Source organism: Diceros bicornis, chromosome 40 (assembly GCF_020826845.1).
Source record: "Diceros bicornis minor isolate mBicDic1 chromosome 40, mDicBic1.mat.cur, whole genome shotgun sequence".
NCBI classification, from domain to species: Eukaryota; Metazoa; Chordata; class Mammalia; order Perissodactyla; family Rhinocerotidae; genus Diceros; species Diceros bicornis.
The window spans coordinates 8,155,136-8,169,009 of record NC_080779.1 but is presented as its reverse complement, the minus strand read 5'-3'; the positions used below and the strand labels follow the sequence as shown (position 1 = coordinate 8,169,009).

Below are 13,874 nucleotides of genomic sequence, written 5' to 3'. Positions count from 1 at the left end.
AAACTGAGGCTACAAGAGATTAAGGAACTTGCCCAAGGTCATACAGCGAATACGTGGCAGAACTGGGGTGAAAATCAACAAGTCAGGCTCTAGAATCACACCCCTAACAGCTATGTCCTACTGCCTCATTTATTCTAACGATCTCATTTAATTTCCTCCATAACCCATTTTCCAGATGTGGAAACAGAGGTTAATTAACTCACCCAAAGTCACACAGCAAGTGAGAGGCAGAGCCCGAGCTGAAACCACAGCGTGCTGGCTGCTGAAGTCCACATCCTAAAAACTAGACGTGCAAAGAAAGGGAGGGGTAGTGAAGCAAATGAACAAAGGGGCTGAATCTCCTGTACCGCCAACTAGGACAGCTGTGGCGGGCTGGAGAGGGAGTCTGCAAAGAGCAGCCGACGTTGCCCTTACACAAGGGTGGGGCAGCTGAGGTGGTGGGTTCTTGTCTCCCTGCGACAGCGCCAGGTGACCCTGGGAGTTTGCTCCCTGCTGCAGGGGTGGCCTCTGAGCCCTGCTGGCCTTCCATTCCCCAAACCCCTGCCTCCTGAGGGTCTCAGCTCCTCACAGCCTGGGCCTGCCTCCCGGGGAGAGCAGTCACAAAGGCGTGGGGCGGGCCTGACTTGAAATCTTGCTGTGCCATAACCAGCCTTGTGACCTTTGGCAAATGACTTCGCCTGTGTGAGCCTCGGAGTCTACTCCACAAGCTGGGAGCACACCCCCCGCCAGGCTGGGAGGGTGGACAGCACAGGGCAACTCTCGGCTGGCAGCTCCCCGGACTCTGTCGGCTGTGTGATGCGGCCCCTCCACAGTCTGCCCGTCCTCTCACGAACCTTGAGCTCTAACAGATTCTACAGTCCTCTCAGACCACTCACTGAGCGGCAGGATTGCAGATGTTTTTTTGAGAACGTGGCAATAAGCTCTACGTCGTTCAGCAGAAAATCAGGATTAGAAATCGTGTTTACTTACTCCGAGAAACAGCAGTCGCCCCCGAGATCGCCTTCATTGCCTGTCCCTGCATAGTGGTTCTTGGGAGCATCAAGATGGAAATCTGCAATGTAGGACTCATCTTATTCTCCCTGTCAGATAGCTCTGCCCTTCTTTTGAGCAATTTAAGATGAAATGGAGCCAATTGTGAGAAAATGATCCAGCAAAAGAGATTGGGATGGAGCAGCTCCCACAGCTGCATGTGACCTGCAGGTGGCGCCCCGCAGTTCAGAAGCCGGGGCACTAGCGGCACAGCAGCCTATCTCAGTTCTCAACAGCTCCCAAGGTAGCAGGGCTGGGGCTGTTTTCTGGGGCTGGTACCTCAGAAGCATATAGTATAACAGAAAGCGCAGAAACATCAGGGGAAATCCTGGCTCCACCACTCACCAGCTCGGTGACATTAGGCACCGTGTCGACTTTTCTGCATGTCGGCTTGCTCGTCTGTAGAGGAAGAGTTCCTGCCTGGCAGTGTTGTTGTGAGCATCCAGCGGGACAAGGACTCTGAGGTGCCTAGGACAGCGCTTGGCGTACAGCGGCCTCTCAGCGCCTTGTGCTCTGCTACTGTGATCCCCTCCTTGGTCCACCCCGCCCTTTGTTCTGTGCAGATGCTATCTTCCCATCAGTTGTGGCCACTCCTTTAGTCTGGCTGCTGACAGTGAGCACTCCCTCTGGTGACAGATACAGCATCTGAGAGTGCTCTGGGATGATATCAATGGACGTGGAATTCATTCAAGCAATTTCTAGTGCATCTGGGCTGGGAATTGACTTGAATCGTCTTTTTGATTCAATCCCTGCTGCTGCCTCACCCCCTACCCCCAGCCAACAGCTGTGAGCCAGCCTCCACTGAGACCAGGCCCTATAGGAAGGCCTTTCTCCCCTCCCCAGCCCCCAAGTCGGCACCTCTTCTTGATGATGAACTAGCCAACTCCAGGGAAGCGAGCTCTGCCGGTGGTGAGCAAACACTTCCTTCACATGGCAGTGGTTGAACACCTCTCTTGCCTGGGCAGGTTTGGACTCACTGGGCGTTCAGGCCATGAGAACAAGACCAGAAGGGCTGTTGCTCATCAGGGCAGCAACTCTCTGCATGAACGTTCTTGTTGGCCCAGACCTCAGGAAAGAGCATCTGTGCTCTGCACCGCCCACTCTGCGTACACATCAGGGCGCTACTGTTTCAGAGGAACTCACAGCCCTGTATTTGAATCCCTGCCTGGAAAATTAATCTGCTGAAGGCTTCTCATTGTCTTAATTGTTCCTGAGAATATTGGTTGTGTTGTAGTGAAAAATATAGAACACGGTACATGCACAATGCAATCACCCAGTGCCTGGGTCCCACCCCCAGAGATTCTTATCTAATTCGTCTGGGGTTGGCTTCAGCACTGGGAGCTTTACATGCTTCCTGGAGTTTCTAACATGAAGGTCAAGTTGAGAACCAATGGATTAGACGGACCTGAGTTGAAATCCCCAGTCATTGACAAGTTGTGGAATCTTGGTGAAGCTGCTAAACTTCTCTGAACCTCAGTTTCCTCATCTCGAAAAAGATGGATAGAATATCGATCCCAGAGCCTTGTGTTGAGGACAGAATAAGACAGGGAATGTGAAGTGACTACAGTGCCTTACAGAGCAGGTGTGCCTGCAAAGTCAGGGCCTCCCCACAGGCACCTGGACAAGCAGGCAACAGGTCTTCAGGGAGACGCGTGCCCTCAGGAGACCCCTCAGCTTGTTTGGACCAGAGCCCATAGGTGGCCATGTTCTGTGGCTTCCCCGCTCCCACTCCCTTCTCACTCCTCCCTGTATCCTCCCATCTTCAGGTTGGGCTATGCATTCTGCACCATCCCACCATGGGCTGATAGAAGATGGAACATTTTGAAGCACTGAGTTTGTTGTTTCCAAACACCTCGAGTACCTAGATCACTGGTTCTTCATTTCTTTGGAGTCACGGACCTCCAATAATCTGATGATCTTCCCAGGAAAATGCACTTAGGCACATGGAAAGCAGTCTGAAGACAGCTCAAGGATGTATGTTGAGCCACCGAGCCTGTCACTAGCCCCAGGTTGAAAGCGCCAGATCTGAATGGATCCAATGCCATCCTTAGGTTGAGAAAAAGGAATCACACAACTATGCCTCATTCCTGGTCAGGGGCAGTGACAGAGTGGGGAGGAAAATGCAGGTTCTTGGGTACTGAGGACTCATTTTACCCTGTTCTTCCCAGAGGAAGGAGACAGGGGAGGGGGCTTAGAGTCCATTGTACTTGACCTTGTTAATCACGAAGTAGAGGGACAAGAAACGTGCCGCGTCCAGCCGAGTGCCCCTCTCAATGTTCCCAGAAGGTGTGGGGCTTCGCCCACCAGAGCAGTTAACTCCTCATGGGGCATTTATCTGGTTGTTTGTCTCCAACACCAGGGAGCCCCGTGAGGGCCAGGGACACATCTGTCCTGCTCACCACGGTGTCTCCAGCACCTAGCCCAGGTTAGGCAAACAGTAAATATTTATGGAGTGAATGAACGAATAAATGAATAACTATACGAACAAACAGGGCAGTTAAAATACATAAGCACGAGTAATTTAACTAAAAATTCAACACAGTATCCATACAAAACCCTCTGCATTTTTATTGGAAGAATTTAAATATTTAGTTATATGTTGGCCTCATTTGTGTCTTCTCTCCTTCCCATTGCCCCCAGTGTCTTTTGTTTCTCAGCAGGAAGTGGGAGCCAGTGAGTTCGATACCTGTAGATAGCAACCTGCCAATTCTGATCCCAGGAGCTCAAGCAACAACATCAGGGGGGTGTCTGGAATACTTTTAAAGCACGGTATCCCCTCCCAGGAAGCGGTAAATGCTCTTGTCAGGGCGGCACCAGGCACGGGAGAGCATGCCTTTATGCTCTCTGGATGAGGTGCTCTCATGAATATTGATTCTGCGGCCTCAGAATAAACAACACCCTGCGGAATGTGCCCCCCAACCACTGAGAGAGCAGCGGGTGCACAAAGGCCCATGATATGAAGCAGAGCTGCGGTAGAAGGCAGCATAGTGCAGAGCGGGCAAGGGAGCCTTTGGGGCAGAGTCAGGAAAACGCCCGAGTTTGAGAGGTGTTTTTACAGTTTGGAAATGAGAAAGGCCGCAAGGGATCTAAAAAACCAAAAGCAAAGGCAAAACAAGCATTTGCAGGAAGTCTTTGAGCCCTAAATGCCGCACGGCCCCCTCTGACTCTCACGGAATTGATTTCCGCCCCTTGGAGAAACTGTTCGGTGTGACTGACCTACTTTTCACATGAAAGATATGTTCACTGAAGTGTTCTTCTCCCCGAACTGAGTGTTTTCTTTAAATCCTTCTTTTTCTTACTCTGACATAGCCACACCGTGTAATAGGACACATTAACTGGGAAGAATGATCTAGGCCAGGGCTGTCCTCTAGAACTTTCTGTGATGACGGACATGTCCTGTACCTGTGCTGTCCAGGGCAACAGCCACTGGCCACACGTGTCTGTTGGACACTTGAAATATGGCTGCTAACATGACCGGGGAACTGAATTTTAAATTTTATTTAATTTTAATTTAAGCTTAGCCACATGTAGCAAGGGGCTACAGACCAGACCAATGCATACTGTTTCAAAAGAGTTCCTAGCCATATTGGCAAAGTGAAAAAAAAAGCAAATTGCAGTGTTATCTGTTTAGTATAACTCCCTTTTAGAAAATACACTCACCCAAACAAAACAATACATTTACATTCATGCTTGTAAATGCTTTCAAATGCAGAGAAAAATGGCTGAAATTATACCCAGCAGACCAATAGAGTAATTACTCCAGGGAGGAGGAAAGAGGAGATCAAGGAGGTCTTTTGCTTTAACAGTTTTGTCTGAATTTTTAAAATTTATTCACATAAGGGCCGGCCCCGTGGCTTAGCAGTTAAGTGCCCATGCTCCGCAACTGGCCGCCCGGGTTCAGATCCCGGGCGCGCACCGACGCACCGCTTGTCCAGCCATCCTGAGGCCGCGTCCCACATACAGCAACTAGAAGGATGTGCAGCTACGACATACAACTATCTGCTGGGGCTTTGGGGGTAAAAAAGGAGGAGGATTGGCAATAGACGTTAGCTCAGAGCCAGTCTTCCTCAGCAAAAAGAGGAGGATTAGCACAGATGTTAGCTCAGGGCTGATCTTCCTCACACACACACAAAAAAAGATACTTGCAAGCTGAGTTCAGCAAGCAAAAAAAATTTATTCATTTATGACTTGTATAATGCAAATAAAAAAGGAGAAAAATTTTTAAAATATTTTCTTGTCTGATATATCTGGAATTCTTTTCTCTTTTGGTCTAGTTATGGTGGTAAATTCATGAGTCTAGTATCTAAGACCGAAAGAAGCCTGAAAACAGGTCGATGAGCTTGTAAGATGCTCTTTCTAAAGAGCCCAGAGATCCTTTGCAGCAGGCTGGGGGACAAGTCAAAAATGCACAAAGGCACACATCCATCCACGTGCACAAGTCACGTGGGCACTCTGTCTCAACCTCCGCCGTGTGTCAGACTGGCCTTTTTAAAATAGCCAGATGCTGGAGTCCCATCCCAAAGATTAGATTTTACTTTGTCTTGAATGGATCCAGGCCAATGATATTTTTTAAAAGCTGCCTGGTGATTCTATTGTGAAGCCAGAGTTGAGATGATCCGGGCTAGAGGCAACCAACAGAGGAATATACAGCAACAGGGAGCAGTACAGCTGGGTAAGGGCCACACAGGAAGACCCCTTGGCGCTTGGCCCACCACCAGAGAGGGGAAGGACACACCAGCACTGCTCAGCTTGCACCGCGTGTGAGGGAACACTGCTCTGAGCTCTGCAGAGCCCTGGGGTTGGGTTCTAGTCCCCACGTAGGGAAGCTCCCCCCGCTATGGCTTTAAGTCATTAATGTCATCTCCATGCAGTGACTGGGAATCTTCAGCCTCGACCCCTGACTGCAGACTCAGGTTTCCAACCCCCAACACGTCATCCGTCCCTGGATGTCTAATCAACCGCAGCACGCCCACCCTCGGACCCCTCCTCTCCCGCAGGCTCCCGGATTTCAGGATGTAGCCCCACCGTTCCCCAGCTGCTCCAGCCAGAAGCTCGCCGGGGCCTACCTGACTCTTCTCTACCCCCATACCGTGCATCCGTTTCATCTTCAGGGCCTGCCAGCTCTGACTTGAAAAGGGGTCCTAATCTGACCACGTCTTGCTGTCTCCAGTGCCACCCTATTGCAAGCCTCCATCGTCCTCTCTGAGCGCTGCTCCAGCCTCCAAATGGGCCCCTGCTCTGTCTTCCTCCACAGCAGAGGCTGCAACAGCGGCAGGAGGAAACTTGTCCACACAGCAGTCCGTTTCCACAACTCCACGCGCAGCCCTCCAGCGGCTTCCAGCGCCCCTCAGAACAACATCCGGTAACACACGGTGGCCCGCAGGCTCCGCTGCCACCCGGGCCTCGCCCCTTCCAGACTCGTCTCCTACTACGCCACCTTGCTCATCAGACTCAGTCACGTGGGTCTTCTTGTAGTTCTTGAATATTCCGTCCACCGAGCGTTTGCACCAGGTCACGCTCCCTCGCTCACCTCACTGAATTTATCCAGGTCTCTGCTCAAATGTCACCTCCTCGGGAGGCCTTTCCTGGCCTCCCTGATCTCAATCAAGGAACCACCTCCCTCCCCTACAAGTATCCCTTCTGAGCCCCTTACCTGGCCTTATTTTTCTACATAGCCCCGAGAAGTAGCTATCGCTGGCCAAAATTATTGCTTGCTTTTGTTTATTTGCCTCCTCCCATGTCCCCCACTGGAAGGTAAGTGCCTGGAGGCCAGGGACTGTCTCTGTGGCTCACAGCGGCCCTGCCATCTCCCAGAACAGGCCACACGAACCATGGCAGGGCAGCTCAACGTTCGTTGACTGAAGGAGTCTTCCTTAAACGTAAAGTTTACCGTTTTGGAGGGTACAGTTCAATGGTATTAAGGACATTCACACTGTTGTACAGTCATCACCACCATCCATCTCCAGAACTTGGTTATTTTCCCAAACTGAAACTCTGTCCCCATTAAGCACTAACTCCCCGTTTCCCCGTCCCCCCACCCCCCGGCAACCACTGTTCTACTTTCTGTCTCTGTGAGTTTGACTACTTGAGGTGCCTCGTGTGAGTGGAATCACACAGTATTTGTCTTTTCATGACTAGCTTGTTTCACTTAGCATAATATCCTCGAGGTTCATCCGTGTTGTAGCCTGTGTCAGAATTTGCTTCCTTTTACAGGCTGAATAATATTCCACTGTGTGTATGTACCACATTTTGCTCATCCATTTGTCTATCGATGGACATTGGGGTCGTGCTCATTCAACTTTTACATAGAATTTTGCAGCAAGAGTGCTTGCGAAATGTGAGGAGTGAAGAACAGTGTGCTGTCGGATCCAGCGGAATCGATATAGCCCCAGATGTTCAGGAGGCCAGCGCAGCAGTGTGCGCCTGGGACCCCAGGGCAGCCCGTGGGCAGCAGCGGTGGAGCTGCGTGGCCCGGGTGTGTGTGCACAGAACGACTTCTCTCACAGACAACATTACGTTTAGTGAGTCCTAAGTGTCAGCCTCTGTGGGTTCCTACCACACAGCGGCTGAGAAGAGGAAGATCTGAAGTCAACGGGAACCCCTTGGCCCTCGTTGCTTTGCTTTGGGGCTGAGGATTCCTGGTTGTCCCCAGAGGCTGTCCTGGCTGTTCTCAGCTGCTGGGTCGCTGTCCTCTCTGGCCGCCCGGCTTTCTCCTCACCCAGCCCTTCGCTCGCCCAGATTCACCCCGTGAGGTCCGACTCCCCCCAAGAAAGGGGGTTCCCTCCTCACCTCCTCACCCTGCCCTCTCCCAACCTCACCTCAGGGGGTTCCCTCCTCACCTCCCCACCCTGCCCTCTCCCAATCTCACCTCAGGGGGTTCCCTCCTCACCTCCCCACCCTCCCCTCTGCCACACTCACCTCAGGGGGTTCCCTCCACACCTCCCCACCCTGCCCTCTCCCAACCTCACCTCAGGGGGTTCCCTCCTCACCTCCCCACCCTGCCCTCTCCCACACTCACCTCAGGGGGTTCCCTCCACACCTCCTCACCCTGCCCTCTCCCAACCTCACCTCAGGGGGTTCCCTCCTCACCTCCCCACCCTGCCCTCTCCCAACCTCACCTCAGGGGGTTCCCTCCTCACCTCCCCACCCTGCCGTCTCCCACACTCACCTCCAAGCCCCGCACGAGAGGATCCAAGCACCGATTTGAAGGAACACACAAGTCCGCTGTTTTCTTTTGTATCTCTAAAACTTGAGGCCCCAGGAAACAAAGCAAATTCTGGTCAAATTTGGTTGTGTCGCAGACAGAAAGGTCATGACTGCAAGAATGAGCCACAGACGCTGGTGGAGGTGAGGAGGCGGGGTTGACTGGGGTGGAGGCACATATCCGGGATTTAGGGAAGAGGAAGACCAGATGATGAAGGAACTGGAAAAAACCATGTGGAGGGATGCGGATGTTTCTAGAGAGGAGACCCATCTTAGGCAGGCATTAAGACTAAGGAAAGACGAATGTTTTTTTTCAGCCTAGATTCCTTTTGACCGCCCCTTAAATCATTCCAACAGGAGGCCTTGCTCCTCGACGGGAGGTCTGTGGGCTGGAGCTGGTGACCTGTTGTTACCAGTCCACAGCGACGTGAGCACGAAGGTGAGTGAAGAGATGAGAAACTGGGGGCAGCTGACAGCACAAGGCATCCGAGCACACGGCCAGTGGACTCAGCAGGTCAGATGAGTCTGAGACCAACTCAGGTGCTATTTCCCTGTCCTGAGGGCAGGGGACATAAGTTGCGTATGCGAGGCCCGCCAGGGCCCAGCAGGGTAAGGATCCGTGAAGGAGAGTGGAGGAGACTGGTCCCTCCCCACAGACAGCTTGGGACGCTGCCCTGGAGTGCCATCCCGTGACCCAGCGTCCCCTCCAGCCTCCGCACGGGGCCCGTCCTCGGGCTGGGCACCTGGCGAAGAGGCTGCCCTGCGTTCAGGAGTAGACACCTCTCCGCTCCAGACTCACCTCGTGCCAGTGTAGGGACACCTTCCTGTGAGCGACGCTGGGGACCAAGCCGTCTGAGGAAACAGAGAGTCTCAACTCCAATTTCTCTCTTGCTCCAGAGTGTTCTCTCTCTGAGTGGGATGGTGGGGGAAGTGCCTCGAATTCCTTTAACGTATTTAAATTGTTCTCTCTCTCTCAGCACATATGGTTGAAACTGCACAAGTCAAACGTATGTCTCATTTGACTCCACTGCAGAAAGTAGCATAAAAGCAAAAACCCTGTGTCCACCATGAACAGGCCCTGGGATCACAACTTTCCACGGATTTTGTCACGGACTCGTCACATGGATCATTGAGGAAGATGCTATTATTATACCAATTTCACACTTGGCAAAATTGGCAAGAGCTGTCTTAGCTTTTCCCACCCCCTGTGTTATAAGCTGAATTGTGTCGCCCCCCACCCAACCCCCTCACAAGTGATGTGTTGAATTCCAACCATCAGTACCTCAGAGTGTGACTTTATTTGGAAATGGGGTCTTTGCAGGTGTAATCGAGTGAAGCGGTGGTCATCAGGGCAGGCCCTTATGGGTATGACTGGTCCTTATAGAAAGGGGAAATTGAACATGTACGTGCAGAGAGACTGTGTGACGAGACACGGGGAGAGGCCATGGGAAGGCAGAGGACTGCACTGACGCGTCTACAAACCAAGGAGCACCAAGGATGGCGGCCACCACCCACCAGGAGCTGGGAGGAGGCCAGGAAAGAATCTCCCGACAGGTTTCAGAGGGAGTGCAGCCCTGGCAACACCTTGATCTCAGACTTCCGGACTCCACAAGTGTGAGACAATGAATTTCCTTTGTTTGAAGCCTCCCAGCTTTTGGTGCTTTGTCACAGCAGCCCTAGCAAACAAATACACCCTGTGACCAGGGATAACCAGGTAACCCAGGCCTGGCCAACAGAGCCCCCTTACCATCCTCCGTCCACCATGGTCAGAGCTCAGGAGGAGCAAGGAGCCCACTCTGGCCTGACAAGGAGCACCACAGCTTCTGCCATAACTACAGAGAAAGAGAACTTTTTTTTCTGACGAGTTCCTCAGCTGTCAATGTTGGCTTGGAGTGTCTGTTGATCCCCTGGATCCAGCCATGCCTGAAGTCATGACGTTTTTAGTCATAAGCCAAAAATTCCTCTTTTCTTTTTCTTGAGCTGGGTTTCCCCCACTTGTAACCAGAGAATACTTGTGTCAGAAGGTCCACATTGTCATCACAGCTTTGTGCTTGATGTCTGACCTGCCAGCCATCTTCCCTCAACTCTGCAGGTGGGACCCCCTGAGCATGGGGAGGGCTACAGGAGGCTTGTGCTACTGATCCAGGAAGCTAAATAGCTGTTTAGCCATGTTGCCAAAATAGCTCTCGGAACAGCTCCATGTCTTTTTCCTCATGTGGTTTCCCAAGCGGCGTAATGAGGTTGGCATCTCTGTGCGTGTGAAGTGATCTACTCAGCAGGACCAGGGAAGGAGGAGGGGCTGGGTGAGAGAGCAGAGGCTCTGAAAGAGCCCCTCCAGGGTTCAAGGAGCCTCCCAGAGGGAGTTTCATACCACGTCCCTGGGCCAGGACTTCACAGTGAGTGCATTAGCCTGGGCGTGGGGAGGGGAGCAGAAGCCCTGTTTGCAAATCAGTCCTTCCAGACCTTGCTCCTGGGGCAGCAGTTAGGCCTGCTGCCAGGAGGAAACAAATTATTTTAATAGATGAGTAACCCTGCATCCTGTTGAAAAAAAATTAGATCATTGGGGGACTATGTATATTAAACCAAAAATTGGTGTTTTTATAAAGCACGTGTGAGTTTAATGTTTTTATTCTGTGCCCTCGATGCACTTTAAATATGATACACCAAGCATGCACTCAACTTTGTTCTTAAAAGAAAGAACCAACCTTGTGCCCTGACTAGAATTCAGCACTTTTTTTTTCTTTTCCTGAGGAAGATTTGCCCTGAGCTAACAACCGCTGCCAATCTTCCTCTTTTTGTATGTGAGCTGCCACCACAGCATGGCCACTGACAGATGAGTGGTGTAGGTCTGCGCCTGGTAAGTGAACCTGGGCCGCTGAGGTGGAGTGCGCCAACCTTAACCACTGGGCCACGAGGGCTGGCCCATTCAGCATTTATTCTGAACCAACAATGTTAATACACAGAATTTTTGAAATATATGTATATATAAAACAAAACTTGAACAGGTGAGAAGCTTATTTAATTTCAACAAACTCTTAGTGAGTATCTTCTAATAGGGGGAATGGAAAACCAAATAATCTATGGTCCTTGCCCTTGAAAAGCTGCCAGTCCATGGCAAAGCATGATAAGGACTTGAATTTTGGGAAAGCATTTTGGAATGACTTTGATTACAAGAAACAAAAAGTCTGACCCAACCTAAACAATATAGGAAATTTAAAAACTCACAAGAAGTAAAATTTGAAGGTAGCTTTGCCTTCAGGTGAGGCTTGATCCAGGGCCTCAAATGATCTAACCAGGATTTAGTTTCTTTCTATCTTTCCTCTCTGTCTTTTCATATCTTCCCCATTCTTGGCAGTGTCCTGTCTACTCTCCCAGCCCCAGCCTGTACTTTCAATCCATCTACTATCCTGCTCTGGAGGATCAGGAAGAGGTGCTCAGAGAAGGTAATGATTTGAATTTTGAAGACAGACTATGCGTTGGACTGACAATAGGGGAAGCACATTCCAGAGAATGTCCTTCTCAAAGGCAATGAAGGAGTGAAGCTACTGCAGAGTCTGGGGAACTGCAAATCGTTTAGTGTCACTGGGGGAGAGAGTTCATTTGAGGGAATACAAGTGAGTTATGCTGGGTAGGGAGGGCCGATGATCCCTGCCCCGAGCTGAGCTGAGGGGTTAGCCCTTTATTCCAAGGGTCATGAGGAATGATTCTAAGCTGGGTGTGCAATGATAAGATCTTCATTTTAAAGAAAAAACTAAAAAGGCCGACTGAACTGGTCTAAACGATAAGGAAGTTTATTATCTCACATAATTGCAGGTTCAGTGGGAGGGTGGGGCCCGGCTTGGCAAGATCAGCAGCTCCAAGATGTCCTCAAGGCCCTGATTTCTTTCTGTTTCTCTGCTCTGCCATTCTCAGTGTGAGCTTCACCCAAAGTCTGGCTCCCTTAGGGTCACAGGATGGCTGCCTGCGGCAAACAGGGCCATCTGCTGTCCCATACACATCCGATAGTGGGGGTCAGGGGAAGGGAGAAGAGAGAGGGGTGAGGAGGAGAAGAAGGGAAAGAGAGAGAAGAGAGAGGGAAAGCCAGAGAGATAAAAAGTCGGAGAGGGAGAGAGAGAGAGAAATTCTCTTCCAAGTGCAAACTCTAACTTCTTTCCAATGAGCATTGGGTAGGAAACCAACAGTGTCCATACAGCAGGCCCCCAATCCCTTAACTAACACCCAGGGGGCCTGTTGTATTTTGGAATTCAAAATTTTTTGGATTTTAGAAAAGTAGCCGAGAACCTGTAACTCATAATATACACCACCTCCCGGGGACTCGGACTCAAACTCAATAGTTCTGCAGGAAGTGCCTGGACCCTCACACCAAAGGAAGGGATCAAGACCATCAACAGCCCATTGCTGAGGGCAGGTTTTGCAGCTGGTTGAGTCACCATCCTGGTTATTCGCTTGCTTTCAGGGTGTGGGAGCTGCGGATGAGGGCTCTGTTGTTGCTCTGTGAGTGCAGGAGGCAGGAGGGGAGCCAGGAGGAGTCAGAGAGGCAGTTTCTGAGGCTACTGTGAGGTGTCGGCAGGCCGTGAGAGAGGCCTGAGCGAGGACAGCGGCTGCGGAAATGGAGAGCTGCGTGGACAGGGAGGATATTCGGGGGAGATCAAGAGGCAAATGTGAGACCGGATTACCTGGAAAAAGAGCAAAGTCCTTCTTCTGCCACTAGAGGTCGTGAAGAATTAAGACTCAGTCCATCAACTGTTGAGGTGTTTGCAGTTCGGTTATGTGGAATCATCTCCCGGACAAAGAGCTGGCACTTGTTTTTGTTGATATGTCTCAGATCCAGAACAATGAGCTCTATACTTTCCTAAACACATGTAAAAATACACGTTTATGTATATAAAATCATATTCTCATAAATTCAAGTGTACATACTCAAGAGCTCAAGGTGCCCTCCTGTCTTGACATCCACTGGTATTGTGCCCTCAGGTGGGCCCTGCCTCCAAGCGCACCTTGCCCAAGGGGAAGGCCCCTCCGGCGCTCCGATTGCCAGTCTGTAGGCACAGGGGAGCTGCTCACTCCCATTGTCAACTGGGCAGCAAGAAGAGAGTAAAGAGGTGAAGACAGCAGATCATTCTAGATGGGAGTGTGGCAGGGCAACAACTCGTGACATGAAAGTATTCTCTGATGTCCCTTCCTTAGCCTGTCATAAATAATTCCTGACTGTTCAGCCCAGCACAGGGAAGACAGGTCCAGGGCCTTGTGGTCTTGGGCTGAGGGTTGCGTGCAGAGCAGAGGGGCAGGGGAGAAGCAATGAGGTGTGAGGGGGGTGGAGTGGTCAGGACAGGAGGTTTTAATTGCCGTGGCTCTGAACCATGCACATGTAGTCCCTGTCAGACTGTTCCAGGAATCCATGAGCTGGGATGGAGGTGTTGTCTGCCGGACCACGGTTTTCACCACTGCGAGGACGGGGGGAAGGACGCCACCAGGGAGACAGCACTGGAGTCAGGAGGGGCCCAAGCCCTTAGCGAGTCCAGAGTGCAGACTTTCCAGGGGGGAAACAGAGGCAGCGAGTTTGAGGTGGCCTTCTGGAGGCCACAGAGCCATGCGGGGGCTGAGCTGGCACAAGATCTGGTTCCCCTGGCGGGAGGCCCAGG

The 13,874-nt window shown here is 51.3% G+C and overlaps 1 long non-coding RNA gene across 1 annotated transcript; it reads right to left on the bottom strand.

The window, feature by feature from the left end:
- Positions 1-248: 248 nt before the first annotated feature.
- On the bottom strand, positions 249-1,465 carry LOC131399992 (uncharacterized). Its single transcript, XR_009217269.1, has 3 exons — positions 1,375-1,465; positions 970-1,051; positions 249-283 (listed from the first exon to the last, which is right to left on the bottom strand). It is a non-coding gene; the product is annotated as an uncharacterized LOC131399992 (long non-coding RNA).
- Positions 1,466-13,874: the final 12,409 nt, after the last annotated feature.